Genomic DNA, 22,403 nt, shown 5'->3' on the forward strand with positions numbered 1-22,403 from the left:
AATCTTCATACAATTGTTAGATTTTTAATATGAGGAAGAAATGTAATAAACACACTAGTCAATATAGATTACCCTGAATATATGTGGATTATTTCCTATAGAGTGTAACCTGAGAGTAATGATTTGCCATCAATTATCCCTAGCCACTGTCTCAGGTTTAACAAGACTGTTGCCAATCTCTGCTTCATATTTGACGCCAAGTTGAGCTTCTGATCCCTATATCTCTACCAATAAAAAGACCACCAATTTCCACCTCTAACATTACATATCTCTGCCCCTGTATGAATGCTCCACTTTTCCAATGTTCTCCTGGCCAATCTCCCATCCTCCGTGTTCCATGGACTTTGCTCATTCAAACCTCTGCTGCCTGTATCCTTTTTGATACCAATGTCCCACTCACCCATTACTCCTGTGCTCACTGGCCTACATTGGTTCTCCGCCTCAGTCTCCAAACTCCTCCGATTTAAAATTTGCATTCTAATGTTCAAATCGCCATTGGCTTGTCCCACTAAATTTCTATAACATTTATAATCCTACAATGCTGTAAAGACTCTGTGTTCCTTTAATTCTGGTCTGTTGTATATTCAAAAATTCCTTTACCTCACCTTGGCACTCTATCATCAGTTGTCTAGATCTTGAGTTCTGGAATTCCCTTCCGAAACCTATCTCACATCCTTTAAGGCGTCCTTAAACCCCATCTCTTTGATCAAGCTTAAATTATCCTGCCTAATATCTCCTCCTCTTGCTCAAGGTCAATTTTTCCCAATCTACTTTGATGTGACTTGGGATGTTGTTTCTGCATTAAAGGCATTGTATTAATCCAAGCTGGTGTTGTTTTAGGCAGAATATGGATAAGAAGAACAACACTTCAAACGTACTTTCTGTTAATTGAGCAGATTTCTATTAGGAGCAAATTAATGTTTTCACATTTTCAGGATTGATTTAGATTTTAGAAAGAGCACATGGACAGATTAGTCAGGAGGGCAGAAAGTTGGAATTATGTATAAAATTGTATGCTGTGCTCAAATTCCTGATATATACCTTAACAGCAACACTATGCCAAGAGCAGAAATTCATAAAACTGTACTTTATAAGGCGAAGTAAAAGCACTTTATGCCTTGATGCCAGAATCACAGCTTCAACTCACTGCAATGCGACAGTATCAGAATTTTATTTTTATAGAGCACATTTCAAATTGTTGCCATGTCAAGCGTTCTTGAGTTCATCCATGGTTCATTTTACTACTGTTTCCACCAAACATCTCTGGTGGCAACAGCAGTTGGGGAATCTCAAATAACATTTCAGGGTGTGGCAGGAACCCACAACCTTTGTTCCATATTGTAAACTAAACTGAAATTAAATCCTGTGAAGTATTAACACATTATGAAAATAATTCTTTGCATGCAAGACTATTGTTTTGCTGGTTTTCAATTTGGTATAAGAGTGTGATAGCTAATTAGTATTCAGATAAACCTAATCTCATTTATACATACAGGTAATGAAGTTTACAAATTATATATTTTCTTTCTGGCAAGAATCTAAATTTCTGTTGTCAAAACAAATTGCATTAATGACATTTTATTTTTCAGGCCAATGTGAATATAGTTCTATTCCCTCAGAAGACACAATCTTGACTTGCCATGTGGGATCTGCCCTTGCAAATTCCACACACAGCAAATACCTGCAGTGAAAGCTTGTTTGAAAGTAGCCTCTGAAAGCAAAATGCCTAGGTGGATTTTGGTGTCTCTAGAAGGAGTACCATCGCCTTATTTTCTTCATACCACTGCCACTATTTTACAACTCCTGGCAGGATATTTGTGAAGAAAAACGGGTATCTGTAGATGGGTAAACATATTGAACTTTCAGACAGGCAGAGCAAAAAGAAAACTGTCAAAGGGCATAGGAACAATAATCATAATAATTGGCATCAATGACTGGTTATTAAAATGGTGCGAATAGGAGGTAATCAGTTTCATAGGGACTGGTGATCCATCTCAATAACTGTGCAAGGAAAGAATGGGTTGCACATAACCAGGTGGAAAATTGTAGCTCTCAGCACAAAAAATGCAACTAATAATTGAGACGAATTTGGATTGAGTTTGAAAGTGAAAGGTGAACTTTGCAGTGAACATAAATGGAAAAATAGTTGGATCAGAAATCCTAAGTGCCAGCAATCCCGATAATTAGACTGTGATTGTGCTTATTACTGGCTTTTGTTGCTGATCCTACCGAAGCTTGTGGGGTTAGGAGGAGGTTTGCTGTTCCATTAGGGTCATATCTTACATGCCTGTGTAACTCAGCAGCATCCTTTACCAATATCTTTTTCATTTTTGGGAAGTCCAGGTCTGCATTGTGGTCAGGTGGGTTCCACTTCCTCCTTTTGGCAGATAAACTGCTTGGTGAGAATGGGTTACCATCAAGGATGCACCAGGCCTTTTGACGATCAACGTTCTGAAAAATCGGGAGTCCCTGACCTCATTCTGACTTAATTTTCTTTGTAAGGAGAATGCAGATGGGAGTATACTGGAAGGGCTGACAATGTTTGGCCTTGTTGTGTTAATCAAGAGTGAGGAGGAACAGTGTGGGTAATTTAACAAGTCCATAATCCTACATAGAGTTTTTACTGTTGGAAATTCAGGTGCATACTGCCCATGATTTTCCAACTTGTAACATTATAGACTCAGGAAATTGGCCCAGTATTGTTCAGGGAAAAGGCAAAAATGCAATTGTAGGTTCTGTTAATTATTCAATGGTGAAAGGCAACACATGGAAATTTACTGATCAAAGATGCACTTATACGATGAGGAAGCTTCCAGGTTCAATCCCTAGCCTATATCGAGTTAACTGGTCTCAGTCAGTATTTTCTGATGTAAAAATCATTCAAGATTACTTATCATTATTAAGTAACATCTGCCGGAAAGGCCACTTCGATAGACATCAGGTGAGGGCAGAATTAGGCTGTACTATCCTCCATGATTAAATAATCCATGCGCTCTCAAACTAGGCCTTTGCTCTTTGCTGTACTGTAGCAGATCTTTAGCACTCTGAACTCCACCTGCATCCCGACTCTAGTCCATTTCCTGAGGTTAAAGTTATTTAAATGATTAAAGCAGGCACTGAAGCTATTTATAGCTATCTGACCAGCAGCCCTTTAAAATTTAACTCTCCTCTCTCCTTAATGCCCACTGCCCACATCTGAATGCCTGGCATTTCTAACACCCGGTGCTAAGGTATAAACGATGAGCAATATAGTATATGATGTCATTTTGCCAAGCTTCAGGAAGGTGAGGTTCAGTCCTTAGAGAAGCATCTAAGTGACTTGACTCCGAAAACAAAACACATTATACATCAGTACATATCACAGGCCCAACATGAACTTGTCCTTACCGCCACTCACATCCAAGTTTGTACTTTTCTAGTTCCCACCCTCCCCAATTTGTGTTTCTCTTTTTTTCTCTTCTTACTTAGTCTATGATTCAATTTCTCTCCATCCATAGGTACAAAGTTTGCATTATTCCCAGAAACAGACCACTTGGCCCAAAAGGACCATACTGGTATTTATGTTCCAGACAAGCCTCTTTCCATCCTCTTTCTTCTCACCCTATCAGCATATCCTTCTATTTCCTTTTCCCTCATGTGTTTATCTAGCTACCTCTTAAATGCATCTATGCGAGTCGCCTCAACCTCCTTGTGGTAGCAAACTCAACATCCCAACCACTTCTTGGGGATAAAGGTTTCTCCTAAATTTGTTATTGGTTTTATTATTGACTCGCTTATATTTAGCATCCCGAGTTCTAGTCTCTAACAGGTGGAAACATCGACTCAGGCCTAATTTTAACTTTGTAAGTGAATGGATTTTGAATGATTTAAAAATCATTTTTTTTTCATTGATTCATGGCTTGGCCTGCATTTATTGCCCATCTCTAATTGCCCTTGAGAAGATGGTGGTGAGCTGCCTTCTGGAACCACTGCAGTCCATGTGGTGTGGGTACACCCACAGTGCTGTTAGGGAGGGAGTTCCAAGATTTTAACCCAGTGACCGTGAAGGAACGGCAATATATTTCCAAGTCAGGATGGTGAATGGCTTGGAGGGGAACTTCCAGGTGGTGGTGTTCCCATGTGTCTGCTGCCCTTGTCCTTCTAGATGTTAGTGGTCATAGATTTGGAAGGTGCTGTCTAAGGAGCCTTGGTGAGTTTCCGCAGTGCATCTTGTAGATGGTACACACTGCTGTTCCTTTTGCCCAAGGATGCTATGGCAGAAACCAAATGAAATGTGAGGTGTATAAGGTTGTTTCATGATCAAACTATACGACTAAAGACATCCAAATATGACTAGATATATGTAATGGCCAGCATCAATTCTTGCAGAAAATTCCAGTAGTGGCAGTAACCAGGAGGTAATTTCTGCTCCTGTCCACTCCTGATTGGGACTTCCATTTGAAGGTTGGGGCTAACTGATTGTGCTTAACAAATTTACTGAAATTTGTTGGTAAGTAAATTGGTTGACATAAACAATTAAATGAGGCTTATAAAGACGTTTCATCCTTAGGTGACTCACTCTGCTTAAATGATCAAACTTCACTATTCAGTTGCCATGCTTGATGAGAAAACTGATCTTTGGTACAATTTTTAACCATTTAGGCATTTTAGTTCATTGGATCTCACTACAGAAAGAATGGCAAGACAGCAGAGGGACTGAAAGACAGGCAAGTTTTTGTTTTTGTAAATACAAGTTAAAATAGATAGCAGTCCCAATATTTTTCTCTCTAGTGCCTGGCAAATTATTTGTTCTTATAAATATGTAATTGTACTCACTAGCTGGTGCTTGCCTTCCCACAGTGAGAGTATGCCCTATTTTTGAACTGAACACATTTATATTCAGAAGTAAAACCTGCTCTGTTACTTGTGAGTACAATTGAGATAACAACACCAACCTTCACTACTTCACGGAGATTAATGGCCAGTTTTATGTCTGCATTCCCTGGCCCAACACTGCATTAAGCACATTCGGTTCACCCAGAAATATTGTCCCCTCCCCTGAGGGCATCCATGGTCTTTTCTGATTCTGTTGACTTCTTATAGGTAGTTGCTAGCTTTGGAGAACCTACTTTGAAAAGAAAGTTGGCCGATTGGAATTCTTCCAACAAGAGTGACAACCATGATATTGGGATTTCAAGGAAATAAATAGCCAAGATTCTAGAATACATTTTCTTCAATCATTGTTATGTTCTTAGCCAGGTACAGGCTTGAACTATTTAAACAGAAGTTAGCAGATTGAGCAGGGAAGCGCATATCTTATATTATTCTCTGTCAGGCCGATTTCTGTTGAGATAAATTACTTGAATGGTACATCAATCTGATGCTTCTTCTCGGGGTCTTTTGCAGGTTGAAAAAAAGTTGAATTAACTTCCTTATCATTATAGAATCATGTGAAGAATGATAATGGCATTTAGAAGACTAAATTATGAAGACAGGTGGCATAAACTTGTCTTATATTCCCTTGCATATGGAAGATTGACGTATGATTTGAATGTCTGAATTACAAGGTTCAAAGGATAAGATAGATATGAACAAACTATTTCCTCTGATGGGGAAATCAAGAACAAGAATGAACTGTATTAAAATCAGAACAAGGCTGTTTAAGAGGGAAGGAAGGAAGTTCTTTTGCACACAAAGGGTAGTAGAAAACTGGAAACAAAAACAAAAATACCTGGAAATACTCAGCAAGTCTGGCAGCATCTGCGGAGAGGAACACAGTTAATGTTTTGAGTTCCTCTCCGCAGATGCTGCCAGACTTGCTGAGTTTTCCCAGGTATTTTTGTTTTTGTTTTAGATTTCCAGCATCCGCAGTTTTTTGCTTTATATCTAAGTAGAAAACTGGAATTCTCTGCCTCAAAAGCTATGAATAGTGGGACTTGAAACTTTCAAGCCAACTTGTTATAAACAGGTTATGTTCTGCACCAGACAAGAGAAAATCAAGTTGTTTGCATTAAATTTTCATTCACTAATGCACATAACGCAGTTTCAACATCCATGATTTGTTTATATATACATTTATAGACTACTGCTAACAGCTATGCCAATGTATACACAGCAATGACCCACAAACAACAAATTAGATGAACAACCAAATAACCTGTTTTAGATGCTCCTGGTTGAAAGAGGGATGTTGGTCAGGACACCTGGAATATTGCCTGCTCTTCTTCAAATAGGAGCTTTAATGTCTACCTGAATAGGAAAAGGGAGCCTTAGTTTAATATGTTATCCCAATTTACAGCATCTCCATCTGTGCAGTACTCCTTTGGTATTGCACTAAACTATTGTGCAGAGACTATGTTGCACTTTCGAAAAAAAAAAGTTGAATTAACTTCCTTATCATTATAGTGGCAGGCAAACCTTGTCAAATGATAGCAGGCATTAACACCAAGGTTTTCACCAATCTTCCAACAAAATTAGTGGCTGATCGTGAGAACAGAGAAAATGCCTTGCTTTAGATTAACTAAGGGGTCATTGATAAATGAAAAACAACAAACAAGTAAATTGTTATACAAGTTCATTTTCATTTCACATTCATTTTGTGCTAATAGGTGTAGAGCTATTATCTTGAAAACAAAACCTATCTTAAAGCAGCACTTCCTTATCAAAGCAGTTTAAACATTTTTTAAAAATTAAAATATATTTTACTAACAGGTTTCAATTGGGTTTTCTTTCTGCATTCCAAAACCCACCTTCTCTGCTGCTGTAGATCTTTCTTTTAATAAAATTCCAGGAATCTTCCTTACAGAACACATAATAAATTAACACTGCTTCACTTGATGTTTCCTTGTGTTTTGCTGAATGTACATTGTTTTATGTCTTTCAGCCTTATTATCCCATGTCCTCTAGCTTATCCTTAGTTAGGGGGCGGAAATCATACCAGATAATACAATTGTTGAATGTTTTCCAGAATTTCTGTTGCTGGAAAAACTCTCTGTGATCAAATTTTACAAGATGATGCTTCAGCTGTATGTTGTGGTTCAAAACTGTTATCCTTGTAAATTAACAATCTAATCAGCTGGAAAAGAGGGAACATTGGGCTTACGACTGGGAATGCTTTTTAATCAATGCTTTTGAAAAGAAGGGAACATACAACAGCAAGAGAATAGATTAGTCAGGCAGTGCAAGAAACAAATAATCTCCACTGACCAGTGTTCTTGCAACAGAATTTGCAGATCAAGCTATGTCTAATTTTCCAGTTGCCCCAAAAAGGCAGCACTTTACAAAATAAATCAGTAAGCCATCAGCATCTGCATCAGCCTGATCTGTTGTCCATCTCCAATACAGGTATCACACTCCCACTAGTTAGAAATACCACCCTGAATTTTTACACATTGTGGTCATTCCAGGCTGCCATGAGGTACATAAGTAATTTAATCAATGTGCTGCCCCACTCTTTACATTGGCTGTGTACTACTTTAGGGTGAGGGGAAGGGAAGTAAATCTATCTTCAATGATGCCATTTAAAGGCAGCCAGTGCCTTTTAAATTGGGATGCAATACTTCTGCAGATAGCCAGGGTACATTGTGAAAGTTTAAAAAGACTGGAAAAGGTAAACAGAGAACTTTCATTCTCAGAGGCAGCTTTGGAGGCCCTGGTCTAGGCCATACACAGAAGAGATTTTGGTCCTATGGGAGGGGAAAGGTGAAGATGTCACGGGGGGTGGGACGTGGCAGAAAGCCTGCCAGGCAAGACTTCTGTCACATGTAAGAAGAGGCTGTAGAGTCACCAGGAGGGCGAAGGAGGGGTTGCATTTTGTCAACAGTGTGCCGTTCCTAACAGCGTGACTAGAAGTGTGCACCACTTCCACTCTCTTGCTTTTTCCCATTTCCCATGCAATTACAATTAAAATTGAAAGTGCCAGCAGCATACATGGGTGACAGGTGCGATTAAAGGGGGGAAGCTTTTCAGTGGTGACAATGCAGCAATGTGACAATGGGTGGGTTATAAAAGAGCCTCCTGGTCAGGGGGGCTCTACATCACAACCAAACCTTTCCTGCCCAACTCCACTGCCATTAACATAAGCCTGAGAGCACAAAAACGGCATGTTTGTTTTCTGAAATTAAAATTCATTTATAAATATTTCACATTACATTGGTTTTACTTTATGCATATGTGCACCCTCATTATTTGTTGAGACTAGCTTAGTCAGAGAGCTAAATGTACTGGCACTCCTAATAGTTGGCACACATTGGTGGTAAAAGGGGAGTTAGGGACATTTTTATTATAGAAAAAAACAATGTTATTCACACTTTATTGATCGTTCATGTTAGTGTCCAGTGTTGTACCTCCTCACTCTGGTACATGGCTGGATTTCCAGGTTCAGCTGGCCCTCTTCAATGCATTTTAAAGGATATTGTCTGAGATCACTGAGATCAGTGGAGGTAATTGAAATGTTGTTGGTGAATTCAAAGTCCTGTAAGATCTCTGCCAGCCAACACCCTGGGATAGACATACATCTGGACAGTACCGACACTGCCCTTTATGTCCCTAATTTTCTTACCTTGACTAACTGCAACCCCCCAACCCCACCCCCAACACACCCAGGGCATCAGGCTCTTCCCACTTAATTCCTCCATGCCTCCGACTCCACCCTCTGTGCTCCTCAGATCCCTCTTCCATGCTCCCGACCCCACTCCACACCCCTCCACTGACTCATCCTTGCCAGTCCCGAGCCTCCATGCAAGCTGTCATTCTCCTGCTCCCACCTCCTTGTGCCTTAAAGTTAAACGAGGAAAACCGCTGACACTACACAAACTAGACTGGTGCACGCCACCTTCAAACGTGAACGCAAGATTCTCGTGTGCAAATGACTTGATCTTGAAGATCAGATGTAATTGCGCTAATGAGGCTCCATAAAATCTCCCCCCATAGAGTCACTATAACACAGGAGGAGGCCATTTGGTCCATTAACTCCATGATGGCTCTCTGTCCAAAAATCCAGTCAGTCCCATTCACACGCTCCATCCCCATAACCCTGCAAGTTTATTTCCCTTAAGTATATATCCAATTTCCTTTTGAAATCATTAAATATTACCATTTCCACCACTCTCATTAGAAGCAAATTCCAGGTCATTACTGCCCACTGTGTAAAAACATGCTTCTTCAAATCACCCCTGTATCTCTTGCACAAAACCTTAAGTCTGCATCCCTTAGAGCATGGACCATCAGTTAATGGGAACAGCTTTTTGTCTATCTTATCTAAACTTGTCATAATCGCACCCCTGCTTCCTCAGTGCGTAAAGGGGCACTTTATACTGAGGCGGGTCTACTGAATCTGGAAATTTCCCAACCCGAGCTACCTGCCTGTGTTGAAAATCCAGCCCATCCTTCTTAAAGTGGTAACGTGAACTGGATGCAATACATAGTTGTGACCTAACCTACGCAATACAAGTTCAGCATAACTTACCTGCTTTGGTACTCAATACATCTTTTTATTAAGTTCAAGATCCCATATGCTTTGATGACTATTCCCTCAACAAATCCTACCACCTTCAAAGATCTAACAAATAAATCCCCAGGAACCTCTGTCTCTGCATACTATTTAAAGCTGTGCATTAAGTTTATATTGCCTCTCATTATCCCTTCTGCCAACATGCACCATCTCATATTTGTCTATATTAAATCCCATGTGTCACTTTTCCACCCATTTTGCTAGCCTATCTCTGTCCTGTTGCAGTGATTGTCATCATCCTCATTGTTTGCTATGCCATCAGATTTGGTATCAACAGCAAATTTTGAAATTTAACTCTGTATTCCAATATCCAAGTTATTCATATATACCAGAAAAACAAAACAGTGGTCCAGGCACTGACCCTTAGGAAGCACCACCATCTTCCATTCTCCAGTTTAAAAAATAACCATTTATTATGAGCTTAACTTACAATACATAGCGGCAGGATAAAGTTCAATGACCTCACCAGGGTTGTCAAGATAAGAACCCTGTTCTTATTCTCTGCTCACACCTGCACAATTTACACCTCAATATTTGCAATACCACCACCCCCTCACTTCTCTCCACTCTCCTTCAATCATTGTATCATACTTCACCTGCTTTTCCTCCTACTCAAAATTAAGGGCCATGGGGACCTTGATAACTACGGTTAATGCCACAATTAGCTAGTTGGAGGATCCAGTTGTAGCTTCAGCAGGTAACATGGTTCAGTGATAGCCTTCCTGATAAAGCGAAAACACTCACACATTATACCTCATTGAAGTTAAGAAAGAAGGAGTAGCCACTGAAGATTGCTCTGGGTATGATCTTCTGTGTAATGCTACCTTTCTCCCCATTCTTCCAGTGTACTCTCTCCTGTCTTCTTCACTGCTCTCCTTGTCCTTCAGCTCCAAAGGCCACCCATGACTGCCAGACCTCCATCACTACTATAATTATTTTGAAGGCAAGCAAAAGCAATCAGCACCAGTAACAAACTGTTTGCAAAACAGCTGTAGAAGGCACAAAATAGGCAAAAATTACACCCAGTTAACCAACAGCCTAGCAGGATGATCTAGCAACTAATCTGAATGGAGCTGATGAGACCTTTGATTAGCACTGCTGCAAGGCAATTGAGTGAATGGTTCATGCCAGTGATGTGCTCATCATCCTTTAGAACTTCTGATTCTTACATTGTTAGCTTTAACTATTATTTACAGCTCAAATTTCTGGGTGTGACCTTGTACAAATAGTGCTGCAGTTAGGTCTTTTCTGCCTGTTAATAAAGTAGTGCTGTGTGAATTTATTACATGGAAAATCAAACACTAGGAAAGACTCATTTCACAAAAGGGTCCAAGGACCCTTATTCAAATATTATGTTTTTCTGATTCTTGTGACATATACCATGGATGCCTGTGAGGTGTCTAATCCTATATAATAGGTGTACCCCCAGCACCAGATGAGCCATATTTGACCCTAAGCCCTTAATCATACAGCATCTGTTTTACAGGCATAAAATTAAGTTTCTGATCTAGTCCTCTAGTTAAAGAAAAGATTGAATAGCCAGAAGAGTAAAAGTGAAAGTTGACATGTCTGGTTATCCTTGGCTCATTCACATGAGCATATTCCAGGTAATATACATGGCTGTTAGAAGTAATTGATGCCTAAAGAGATAAAACCTGACATTCATTAGACAGACTGGTTAATTAAATAGGCAGGTTGCCTTTTAATTTAAGTATATAAAAGGATGTTTGGCACACACCTCTCAGCAGACTCTGTCAGTTTTTTTTTAGATTTATTCTCACTTAGAAGAACATTTTCTTTGTCACTGTTTGATGTAGATTCTTTCTGTCTTTATTTTCACAAGTACAAGGTATAAACAGAACAGAATAAAAGCTTATACAAGTCAAATGCTTATACTAGTCAAAATGACTAACAGTCACAGGAAAACAGATAATTGTGTTATTTAATTGTACAAGTTGTCTGAGCTCAAGGACATTGAGCATTCAGCCAGACAACTCCGACAGTCCTTATTGTGTTAATTGGAATCAGCTGGTGTTGAGGATCTGAGTGGAACAGGTTGACCCTGCCACGAAAAAGGATAATTGACTTAACATTCCCTTAGCTGCCACTGTCCCATGGGAAGAAGAAGCTCAACTCAACCATGCAAAACACAAGAGAAAAGTTTATTTGAGCTCTGGAAACATTGCTGTTCATTCATAGGTGCTTATCTGTAATTGACTGGCTACCCATTGCTACTAATTTGTCAGCTAAGAACTTTGATCCTAATTGATTTCACCAATTTATGATAATTCCAGGCATTAATCTCAACTATAATTTAATGGTCAGAAATTGAATGAATGCTGAATGGCAGTGATGCACCAATTGTCCTTTGAAACTTCTTTGCTAAGTAACTATGTCTTAATTATTTGCTATTTAAATTGCTGGGTGTGATTTTGTACAAGTTGTGCAGATGAAAGATCCTTCTTGTCTGTTAGCACAAGTTGCCGAATGAATGTTACCTTCTGGTGAATGAGGCTGGGCCAGATCAATTTCACTTGTAAGTACCTCATTTAACTGTTATAATGAGGTTTTTTAACAATTATGGCAAAGCCTGATCCTGGCATAGTTCTGACATGGAATGAGCATTAGCACAGTGTTGAATTAGACCCTTTGGCATCCATATCGTCAATGCTGACCGCAATACTGAAATAAAAAGATTACGGACAGAATTTAGCCCTTGGCTGGCGGGTGGGCAGCCAAGTATCAGAAGTATATTTCAACAAGCCAACAGTCCTCTCTGTGAGAGATGATCTCCCCTGTAAACTGTAGAATATGCATTTCCAAAATTTACCCTTATGTGTAACAAAGTTGCAACTCATTTTTTGTAAATGGCGCACAATTTTGTTGCACATAATGCACAGAGAAAATTTTCCCCCAGGTTCAAAACAGAGCTTTATCAAAATGATGTATTACACAATTACTAGATAGGCTTGTTTGCTGTAAGCCAGCATTTGATCACAGGATGAATGATATAAACATTCAAACTGAGAGAAAATCCAAGCAGTAAGGATATGAAATTAAGGACCTAGATTTTCCTGCCAGCGGCGAAGCTGAGGCTTAATCCACTGACTGCATTTTAAATTACGTTTTAACTTTTTCGTTGGATGTGCCTGTCTTGGATGCAGCGTGGGTTGACTTTTGAGGTGAGTAAGGAGGCCTAGTGGCAAAGTTGAAACAAAATCATGCCCCCTTTGTTGTTATGAACTGAAGGCGCGTCCCTTGAGGTCTGCCTTCAGTCCCGTTGTTCCAAGGGTTTTCAAGGTCATTTTTAATTAATTCTTCATTTTAGCTCCCTCTCCCTCCCAGGTGCTTATCATCCCATGAGCCTTTCAGGTGCCTGCCCTGTTATTACCATGCTTTCTCCCCTCGTTCCCCTTTCATCACCCTCCCTCCCGTCACCCCAACCTCTTGCCTCCCCTCCAATCACAATTCCTCCTGTCACCGCCCCCCCCTCGTCATCTTCCCATCCCATTACTGTCTCTCCTGTCAACCACCCCCCTCCTCTCCTTCCACAGACCCTCCAGTTAACCCCCTTCTGTAACCCTGCCCCTGCACCCTTGGCCCACTCCCTCATTCCCTGGCTCACTGTCACTGGGTCAAAATCCTGGAACTCCCTCCGTAACAGAACTGTGGGTGTACCTACAGCACATGGACTGCAGCAGTTCAAAAAGGCAGCTCGCCACCACCTTCTCAAGTGCAATTAGGGGTGGGCAATAAATGCTGGCCTGGTCAGTAAATAAACTTTAAAAAACCCCAATCTCCCATTCCTCTCCATCACTGCTCACCTTCCCAACAGCACCACCTGCTCTGGTCTGAAATCAGCAGATCTAAGGAGCTGGAAATGCTGGGAGGTGGGTGTGGTGAAGAGGTGATGGTGGGGATGAGGCACTGGGATGAAGCCAGGAGGAAGGGGTCTACCTGCACCAGGACTGACGAGTGTGAAGGCACTTGTCCTGTTTTAAAGGGCTGATCCAGGCAGGCTCTACGCCTGCAAGGAACAGAGCAACATAAAGCAGGATAAAAAACTGGGGAAGCCTGGGCAAACAGCACAAATTTACGCACTGACAGGTCCCATCAGTGTGAGCTCCCATGGAGCAATAATTGGCATAACTTTGCTCTCCAGAGCTTCCGATTCCACAGCAACCCTCAATAGCAGCAAATGTCTCAGAATTCACCACTGTTGAGACCAGAAGATCTGGGCCAAGATCTTTGAACCCATATTAAGACATCTAAAGTTGGAGTGAAACAAACAAACAAATGTATCCAATCTGTTTGAGTTAAGAATGCATAAGCAGGCTAGAAGCACAGAATTGGTCTGGAACACAGACCTCAAATTGTTGCAACACAAAATACATGAATCAAGCAGATGTAAGCAGCTTATTAAAATATAACTAGTTTTGTATTTTATGTGGCATTGTTAGTAAGGCTAGCATTTTTTGTTGAACCTGATTGCCCTTAAGAAGGTGGTGATGAACCGCCATCTTGAACAGCAGCAGTCTGAGTGGTGAAGGTACATTCACAGTGCTGTTAGGCAGGGAGTTTTTATGTCTTGGGTAAATTAGCTCGTTGGCCAACCAAACTCTTAACTGCACACCTTCTAATGTTCTCTTCAGTTGCTGCTTGCAATCAATAATGGGGAGAAACTGATGCAAGAATAAACAGTTATGGTTTATTGAGACATAGGGCAGAGCACCAGGTCATATGTGCTTGCTCAGAAACCTCCAGAACTAGACTTCCAGTTCCCAGTTGCCCACGCTGTACAGTGATTCGTCAGTGCTGTGACATGATCAGTACACTTGCATTCTCTTAAAGGGACAGAGTACCTCACTTTACCACAGAAGTACAAGGAATTTAAGCCAGTGACTTTGGAGGAACAGTGATATATTTCTAAGTCAGGATGATGTGTGACTTGGAGAGGAACTTGCAGGTGGTGGTGTTCCCATGCACCTAATCCTTCTTGGTAATAGAGGTCACTGGTTTGGGAGGGGCTGTCAAAGGGAAAAGTTGCTACAGAGAATCTTGTAAATGGCATACACCACAGCCATTGTGTATGGTGGTGGAAGGAGTGCAAGTTTGTGTTGAATAGGTGCCAAAGCAGATTGCTTTGTCCTGGATGTGTTGAATTATACTGTAGGACCAATGTTCTTGATGAGATGTTAATTGGTTATCTTAGGGAGAATTTAAGCTAATTTGACCATGGAGGGGAAAATAGCAAAAGTGACAAAGGAGGTATTAAATTGTAAGTTCATCAATGCCTGTAATATAACTAATATGGTTGCCAGGCACACATTGCCACATGGGATTATGACATGGGTGTATTAACAGAGATATGGCCCAAAGGCAGCCAGGAATGGGTTTGTAGTATTACTGCTTCCCAAGTATTTAGAAATGGTAAGGAAGGAAAAAAATGAGAGGGCATGGCAACATTGATTAAGGATGATGTTACTGTTCTAAGTAGAAAGGATACACAAGTGATTGTAGGACTGAATCAATGTAGCTTTAGTTAAGGAACAGAGGAAGAGCTGTTGTATTGCTGGGAGCTTTGTTTATATAGAGCTGTGAACGGTGAGAAGGGGATAGGTAAGTACATTTGTCAGTAAATTTCAAAGGTGTGTACCAAAAGTAATTTAGCAACATTAAGAGATTTTAATTATCCTAATATAGACTGGGAAAAACAGTGCTACAGTACGTTAGGAGAATTTCTGATACAGGAGAATGTTCTCAATTAATATGCCTCTAACCCAACAAGGAAGCAGTACTAGATCTGGTTCTAGGAAATGAAGTAGAGCAAGTAGTGTGTGCTACAGTAGGAGATCACCTAGCAAACAGTAACCACAACATAATTTGGTTTATAGTAATTATGGAAACCAACCAGAAAATGTCAATGGTAAAAATGCTCAACTGGGGAAGAACTATTTTCAGTGATCTAAAAATGAACCTAGCGCATGTAGAAAGGGAAAGGTATTTTCAGCGTAAAGCAGTAATGTGAAGGGTTTTTAAAATTCCCACATTTTTCATATCAACAAGGATATGACTTTTGGACTTTTACCTGAAACCCAGCGAAAGACTTCATCTTACAAGAAACTAGAGCCTATCAAAATCTTGCATAAATAATCGCTACTAACTACTAAGGCAGGAAGACAACAATCAATGCAATTATGCGAACCCATCAATACTCCACATATACAATGACTTTCAGTTCAAGATAGTTACGGGGCAGGAAGACAATGATAGACATCATGCGAGCCCATTAAAAATAACGAGACAACAATCACCTGAAGAAGCCCAAATCAGAAAAAAAACTAACCTTGATTTGGTTTCTGATAAGAAATTCGAAAAAAAAAAACAGTATAACAGGGCCAGCATTTATGAAGGGGAGACAGTGAGATAGAAGGGTGGGCAGTTTTGAAAGCTGACACAGGAGGGTGAGCAGTTTTTGAAGCAGTTGAAGCAAAGTTTTAAGTAGGGAGCTGAGCCAAGCGGAGGAAGGAGATCTGGAGGTTTGCAGGCCTGCAGGCAACATCACGGCGAAGGAGACCGAAGACAACAAGGCCACAACGCAGCCCTCAATGAAGATTGACCACTCACAACCACGCCCTCCACCCAACTGAAGAACCTTTGCAGATTCCACATACCATGACCACGTGGGGAAGGCAGGCCCCAGAAGACACAAAGAGCGTACCCCAAAATTGCAACCGGCTTACCTGGCTGGATTTTGAACTTTCAAGGAACTCTGGTTGGTGAGCAGGATCCCTGACCTCTCCTAGTTCAATTTAGTTAGGTATTGGGGGTGGGACAAGGGTAAGGGGATTAGTAGCGTGATTTTTCCTTGTTATGCCGTGTGTTCCCCATTCTTAACTAAGTGTACTTTGTAAGTCTGTATAATCTCAATGTAATCCTAATGTTATAAGTTAATTTATGACTTCAATAAACACAGTCCTTTTCTTGCACCAAAACCAGTTGTCGGCTGCACTTTGTCACAACCCCCAAATAAGCCCAAGGTCTAGAACCCAGGGAGTGGGAGTGATTCAGACCACTCAGAAGTCAGAGGTGAAGCTGATGCACACCACCTTCCCCTATAAATGGATAAATGGAAGTGATTCGGGGAGGAGAACACTCAGTTACAAACTAGCTGTATTCTTTTCAAGCGAAAAGGTAAAGCACCCAAAGCCAGTGAAACCTTGAGGGCAGAGGAAATTAAGGGTTAAAATAAAACAGAAAAAGGAAACATATGCCAAATGTCAGGAGTAAAGTTCAGTTAATAAGCAGGAGCAGGAGTAGGCCATTCAGCCCCTCAAGCCTGTTCTGCCATTTAATAAGATCATGGCTGATCTGATTGAAACCTGAAATCTGCATCCCAGCTACCCCCCATAACCTATCACCCCCTTGCTTACCAAGAATCTATCCATCTCTGCCTTAAAAATATTCAAAGACTCTGCTTCCACCATCTCTTGAGAAAAGAGTTCCAAAGACTCATGACCCTCTGAGTGAAAATATTTTGCTCCTTTTAAATTGGCAACACTTTATTTTCACACAATGACCCTTAATTCTAGATTGTCCCAAAAGAGGAAACATCTTCTCCACATCCACCCTGTCAAGACTCCTCAGGATCTTGTATGTTTCAATCATGTCACCTCTTGCTCTTCTAAACTCCAGCGGATACAAGCCTAGTCTGCCCAACCTTTCCTCATAAGATAACCCACCCATTCCAGGTATTAGCCTGGTAAGTCTTCTCTAAACTGCTTCCAAAGCATTTACATCCTTCCTTAAGTAAGGTGACCAGTACTGTACACAGTACTCCAGATATTGTCTCACTAGTTCCCTGTACAATTGAAGCACAACCTCTCTACTTTTCACAGAATCACGCAGTGCAGAAGAGGCCCTTCAGCCCATCAAGACTGCACCGACACGTGAGAAACACCTGACCTACCTACCTAATCCCATTTACCAGCACTTGGCCCATAGCCTTGAATATTATGACATGCCAAGTTCTCATCCAGGTACTTTTTAAAGGACATGAGGCAACCCGCCTCCACCATCCTCCCAGGCAGCGCATTCCAGACCATCACCACCCTCTGGGTAAAAAAGTTTTTCCTCACACCCCGCCAAACCTCCTGCCCCTCACCTTGAACTTATGTCCCCTCATGACTGACCCTTCAACTAAGGGGAACAGCTGCTCCCTATCCACGCGTCCATGTCCCTCATAATCTTGTACACCTCGATCAGGTCACCCCTCAGTCTTCTCTGTTCCAACAAAAACAACCCAAGTCTATCCAACCTCTCTTCATAACTTAATTGTTTCATCCCGGGCAACATCCTGGTGAATCTCCTCTGCACCCCCTCCAATACAATCACATCCTTCCTATAATGTGGTGGCCAGAACTGCACACAGCACTCCAGCTGTGGCCTCACCAAGGTTCTATACAACTCAAACATGATCTCCCTACTTTTGTAATCTATGTCTCTATTGATAAAGGCAAGTGTCCCATATGCCTTTTTCACCACTCCACTAACATGCCCCTCTGCCTTCAGAGATCTATGGACACACATGCCAAGGTCCCTTTGTTCCTCAGAACTTCCTAGTGTCATGCCATTCATTGAATACTTCCTTGTCAAATTACTAGTGTATCACCTCACACTTTTCAGGGTTAAATTCCATCTTCCACTTATCTGCTCATTTGACCATCCCGTCTATATCTTCTTGTAGCCCAAGACACTCAACCTCACTGTTAACCACCCGGCCAATCTTTTGTACCCAATTCCCCTCGCAATAAATGATAATATTCCATTAGCTTTCAAAATTACTTGCTGTACTTGCATGCTAGCCTTTTGGGATTCATGCACTACAACACCCAGATCCTTCCACACTTCAGAACCCTGCAATCTTTCACCATTTGGATAATATGCTTTTCTTTTATTCTTCCTGCCAAAATAGACAATTTCACATTGTCCCACATTATACCCCATTTGCCAGATCTTTGCCTACTCAGCTATCTATATCTTTTTGTAGCCTCCTTATGTCCTCTTCACAACTTACTTTCCTACCCATCTTTGTGTCATCAGTAAATTTGGCAACCATCCCCTCCATCCCTTCATCCATGCCATTTATATAAATTATAAACAGTTGAGGTCCCAGCACTGATCCCTGTGGCATGCCACTCAATATATCTTGCCAATCTGAAAAAGACCCATTTATGCCTCCTCTCTGCTTCCTGTTAGCCAACCAATCTTCTATCCATGTCAAAATGTTACCCCCTATACCATGAGATTTTATTTTCCGCAATAACCTTTTATGTGGTCCTTTATCAAATGCCTTCAGGAAATCTAAGTACAGTACATCCACAAAGGTTTCCCTTTATCCACAGCACTTGTTACTTCCTCAAAGAACTCCAATAAGGTGGTTAAACACGATTTCCCTTTCACAAAACAATGTTCACGCTGCCTGATGACATTGAACTATCCAAGTGTCCTGCTATAACTTTTTAAATAGTAGTTTCTAACATTTTCCCTACGACTGATGTTAGCTAAATGACCTGTAGTTTCCGGTTTTCTGTCTCCCTCCCTTTTTGAATAATGGAGTTACATTCGCCATCTTCCAATCTAATGGAGCTTTCCTGGAATCTATGGAGTTTTGGAAAATTAAAACCAATCTATCAACTAGACACTTCTTTCAAGACCCTAGGATGAGTCCATCGGGACCCTAGCTCTTTTATGCAAGCAGCTTCAACAATTTACTCAGAACCACTTCTCTGGTGACTGTAATTTTCCTGACTTCCTCCCCCACTTCCATTGATAAGAGGATCACGTGCTTCTTCTCCTCTCCTGCAATGTTGGTCACCTGGAAGAAGAACACGAGGCGTTCGACATAATGAGACCAGTCGTCTGAGGTTGGATCAAAAGGCTGCACTCTTCCAAATTGCAGCATGCTCTGAGGGGATTGTTTCGACGATCAGGAAGGAAATTTTTCTTTACTTACAACTACCATACTAGGTACGGCCTGATTTAAGTTCTCCTGGGGCAACATGTTCCCACCATTAGGGGGGAAATGCAGGAGCGGCTGGTCCGGGGGGGGGTGGGGGTGGGCATTTTGTGTGGGCGGGCCAATTAAGGTCCGCCTAGCATGACGTCTGCCAGGAAGTGCTATGCGGGTGGGGGGGGGGGGGGGGGGGGGGGGGGGTGGTGGCGGGTGGGGTGGGGGGTTGCGGTTCTGTAAGCCAGGAATTCTGCCACAGGAAGATCATCTCCGATTTAAAACTTGGAATAAATGATGCATGCCCGATGTATCCCCGCGTCATTTTACGCATCGGCAAGTGTCCTCCACCCCCGCTCGCCGACCGGAATTAGCCCCTGATTTCCTTCATTCTTTCTTGCTTTTTACTTCATCCTTTCATGTCTTTCCTTGCTTTTTACTCTCATCACCAGTATGTTAGATCCAGTGCACTGGTTTGCTGGGGCTAAAGGATCCAGGCTGCATGCTTGTTTTGGGGTGACCGAGTTGGTGCCAAGACAGAGAAGGTCAGTAGACCATCCTTAGATTAAGCACATTCTGTTTATTTACAAAAGGAAGTCAGCAGCTACGCTTGTGTGCTTACTACTCAAAATTCTGTCTTTGCTCTTCAGACTCTAACTCAAGACTGCTAACTATAGAAATAGCCCATGCGACTCTGCTATTGGGTATCAAGATCATGTGATCTCACATTACATTTGTCTTCAAGGTATATTACACATCAGATTACCACAGTTTGATACTACCTTTAACCTTTCTAGTTAACCACAGATGGTGTATCTGTTCCTTGGACTTTTTCTTACTCATTGGAATGTATCTATTCTGTGCATTCTGAAATATCCCTTTAAATATTAGCCACTGCATCTCTATTGATCTATCCCATAACCTAATTTGCCAATTAACTTTTCATGCCCTCATAATTGCCCTTATTTAAGTTTAAAAACACAGTCTCAGACCCACCCCTCTCTCCCTCAAACTGAATGTAAAATTCAATCATATTGTGGTCACTGCTACCCAGGAGCGCCTTTAATATGAGATCATTAATTACTCTTATCTCATTGCCAGGTCTAGTATAGCCTGCTCTCTAGTTGGCTTCAGAACATGTTGTTCTAAGAAACTATCCTGAAAACATTCAATGTACTTTTCATCTAGGCTATCTTTGCCTATCTGACTTTTCCAGTCTATATATAAATTAAAATCTCCCATGATTATCGTTGTGCCTTTCTGACAAGCTCCAATTATTTCTTCCTTTAAGCTCCACCTTACCATGTGGTTACTGTTAGGGCGCCTATACACAACTCTCACAAGTGACTTCTTGCCTTTACCATTTCTCTTCTCAACCCAAACTGTTTCTATATCCTGGTTTCTTGAACTTAGGTCATCCCTCTATATCGTGTTAACACTATCATTAATTAACAAAGCCACCCCTCCACCTATTCCTTACTTCCTGCACTTCCTAACTATCCTGTTCCCTTCAGTATTCATGTCCAAATTCATGTTCTCCTGCAGCCATGCCTCCATAATGGCTATCAAATCGTAATTATTTATTTCTTTATGCGCTTTCAGTTCATCTGTTTTGTTTCAAATGCTATGTACATTCAGATACAGAGCTTTTAATTTTATCCTTTTATTCTTTTTAATAACCTCTGACTTCATCAGTTGATTTACTGTTAGATTTGTATTCTCTATCCCTTCCTGTCACAGTCTGTTTTTCATTTCCTGCATTAATACTTTTTTCTTTTGCCTTATCTCTGCTCTTTGATTTACCATACCTTCCCAAATTTGATTGCTTGCCCCCACTATTTAGTTTAAAACCTTCTCTACTTCCCTAGTTATGCAACTCGCAAGGTCACCAGCCCCAGCACAGTTCAGGTGTAGGCCATCCAAATGGTACAAATCCCACTTTCCCCAGTACTGGTGCCAGTGCCCCACGAACTGAATCCCATTTCTCCCACAACAGTCTTTGAGCCACACATTCATCCCTCTAATCTGATGTGTCCTATGCCAATTTGCATGTGGCTGAGGTAATAATCCAGAGATTATGACCTTTGAAGTTCTGCTTCTTAATTTGGTGCCTAGGTCCTCATAATGACTATGCAGAACCTCCCTCTTTGTCCTGCCTATGTCATTAGTGCCAATATGGACCATGACGACTGGGTCTTCCCCCTCCCACTGCAAGCTCCTCTCCAGCCCTGAGCAGATGTCCTGAACTCTGGCACCGAGTGGGCAACACATCTGTCAGGACTCACACTCTTTGCTACAGAGAACAGTATCAATCCCTCTGATTATACCATCTCCTACTAACACCATATTTCTTTTTGCTTCCCCCCATTTGAATGGCTTCCTGTACCATGGTGCCATGGCCAGTTAGCTCATCCACCTTACATTTTGGAAAATTAAAACCAGCACATCAACTATCTCACTAGTCACTTCTTTCAAGACCTTAAGGTGAAGTCCATCCGGACCTGAGGATTTGTCAACCTGCAGCTCCAACTATTTGCTCAATCATATTTCCCTGGTGATTGTAATTTTCTGAGCTCCTCCCTCCCTTCCTTCCATTTCCTGATTTACAGCTATTTCAGGAATGTTACTTGTGCCCTCTGTGGTGAAAACTGAAGCAAAATACCTGTTTCAATCATCCGCCATCTCCCTACTTTCCATTATCAATTCCCCAGAAGCACTCTCTTTAGGACCAATGTTCACTTTGTTAACTCTTATCTTATTTATATATCTATAGAAACTCTTACTATCCATCTTTATCTTACTAACTAGCTTTCTCTCAGATTCTAAATTTTCCCTCCCTATTAATTTTTTGTTGTTCTTTATGGGCTGCATTTTCTGGTCGGCAGCGAGGGTGCGGCCCACTCC

At 41.2% G+C, this 22,403-nt stretch overlaps 1 protein-coding gene across 1 annotated transcript in view; it reads right to left on the reverse strand.

Annotated features, from left to right (window-relative positions):
• Positions 1-6,809, reverse strand: part of LOC121278251 (amine sulfotransferase-like) — a 59,476-nt gene extending 52,667 nt beyond the window's left edge. Inside the window, exons 1-2 of the mRNA XM_041188478.1 lie at positions 6,729-6,809; positions 6,137-6,228 (exon numbers count right to left, since the gene is read on the reverse strand). The gene's annotated coding sequence lies outside the window, so the exon portion shown is untranslated. The remainder of the gene's footprint in view (positions 1-6,136; positions 6,229-6,728) is intronic.
• Positions 6,810-22,403: the final 15,594 nt, after the last annotated feature.

Source organism: Carcharodon carcharias, chromosome 5 (genome assembly GCF_017639515.1).
Source record: "Carcharodon carcharias isolate sCarCar2 chromosome 5, sCarCar2.pri, whole genome shotgun sequence".
Taxonomy (NCBI): domain Eukaryota; kingdom Metazoa; phylum Chordata; class Chondrichthyes; order Lamniformes; family Lamnidae; genus Carcharodon; species Carcharodon carcharias.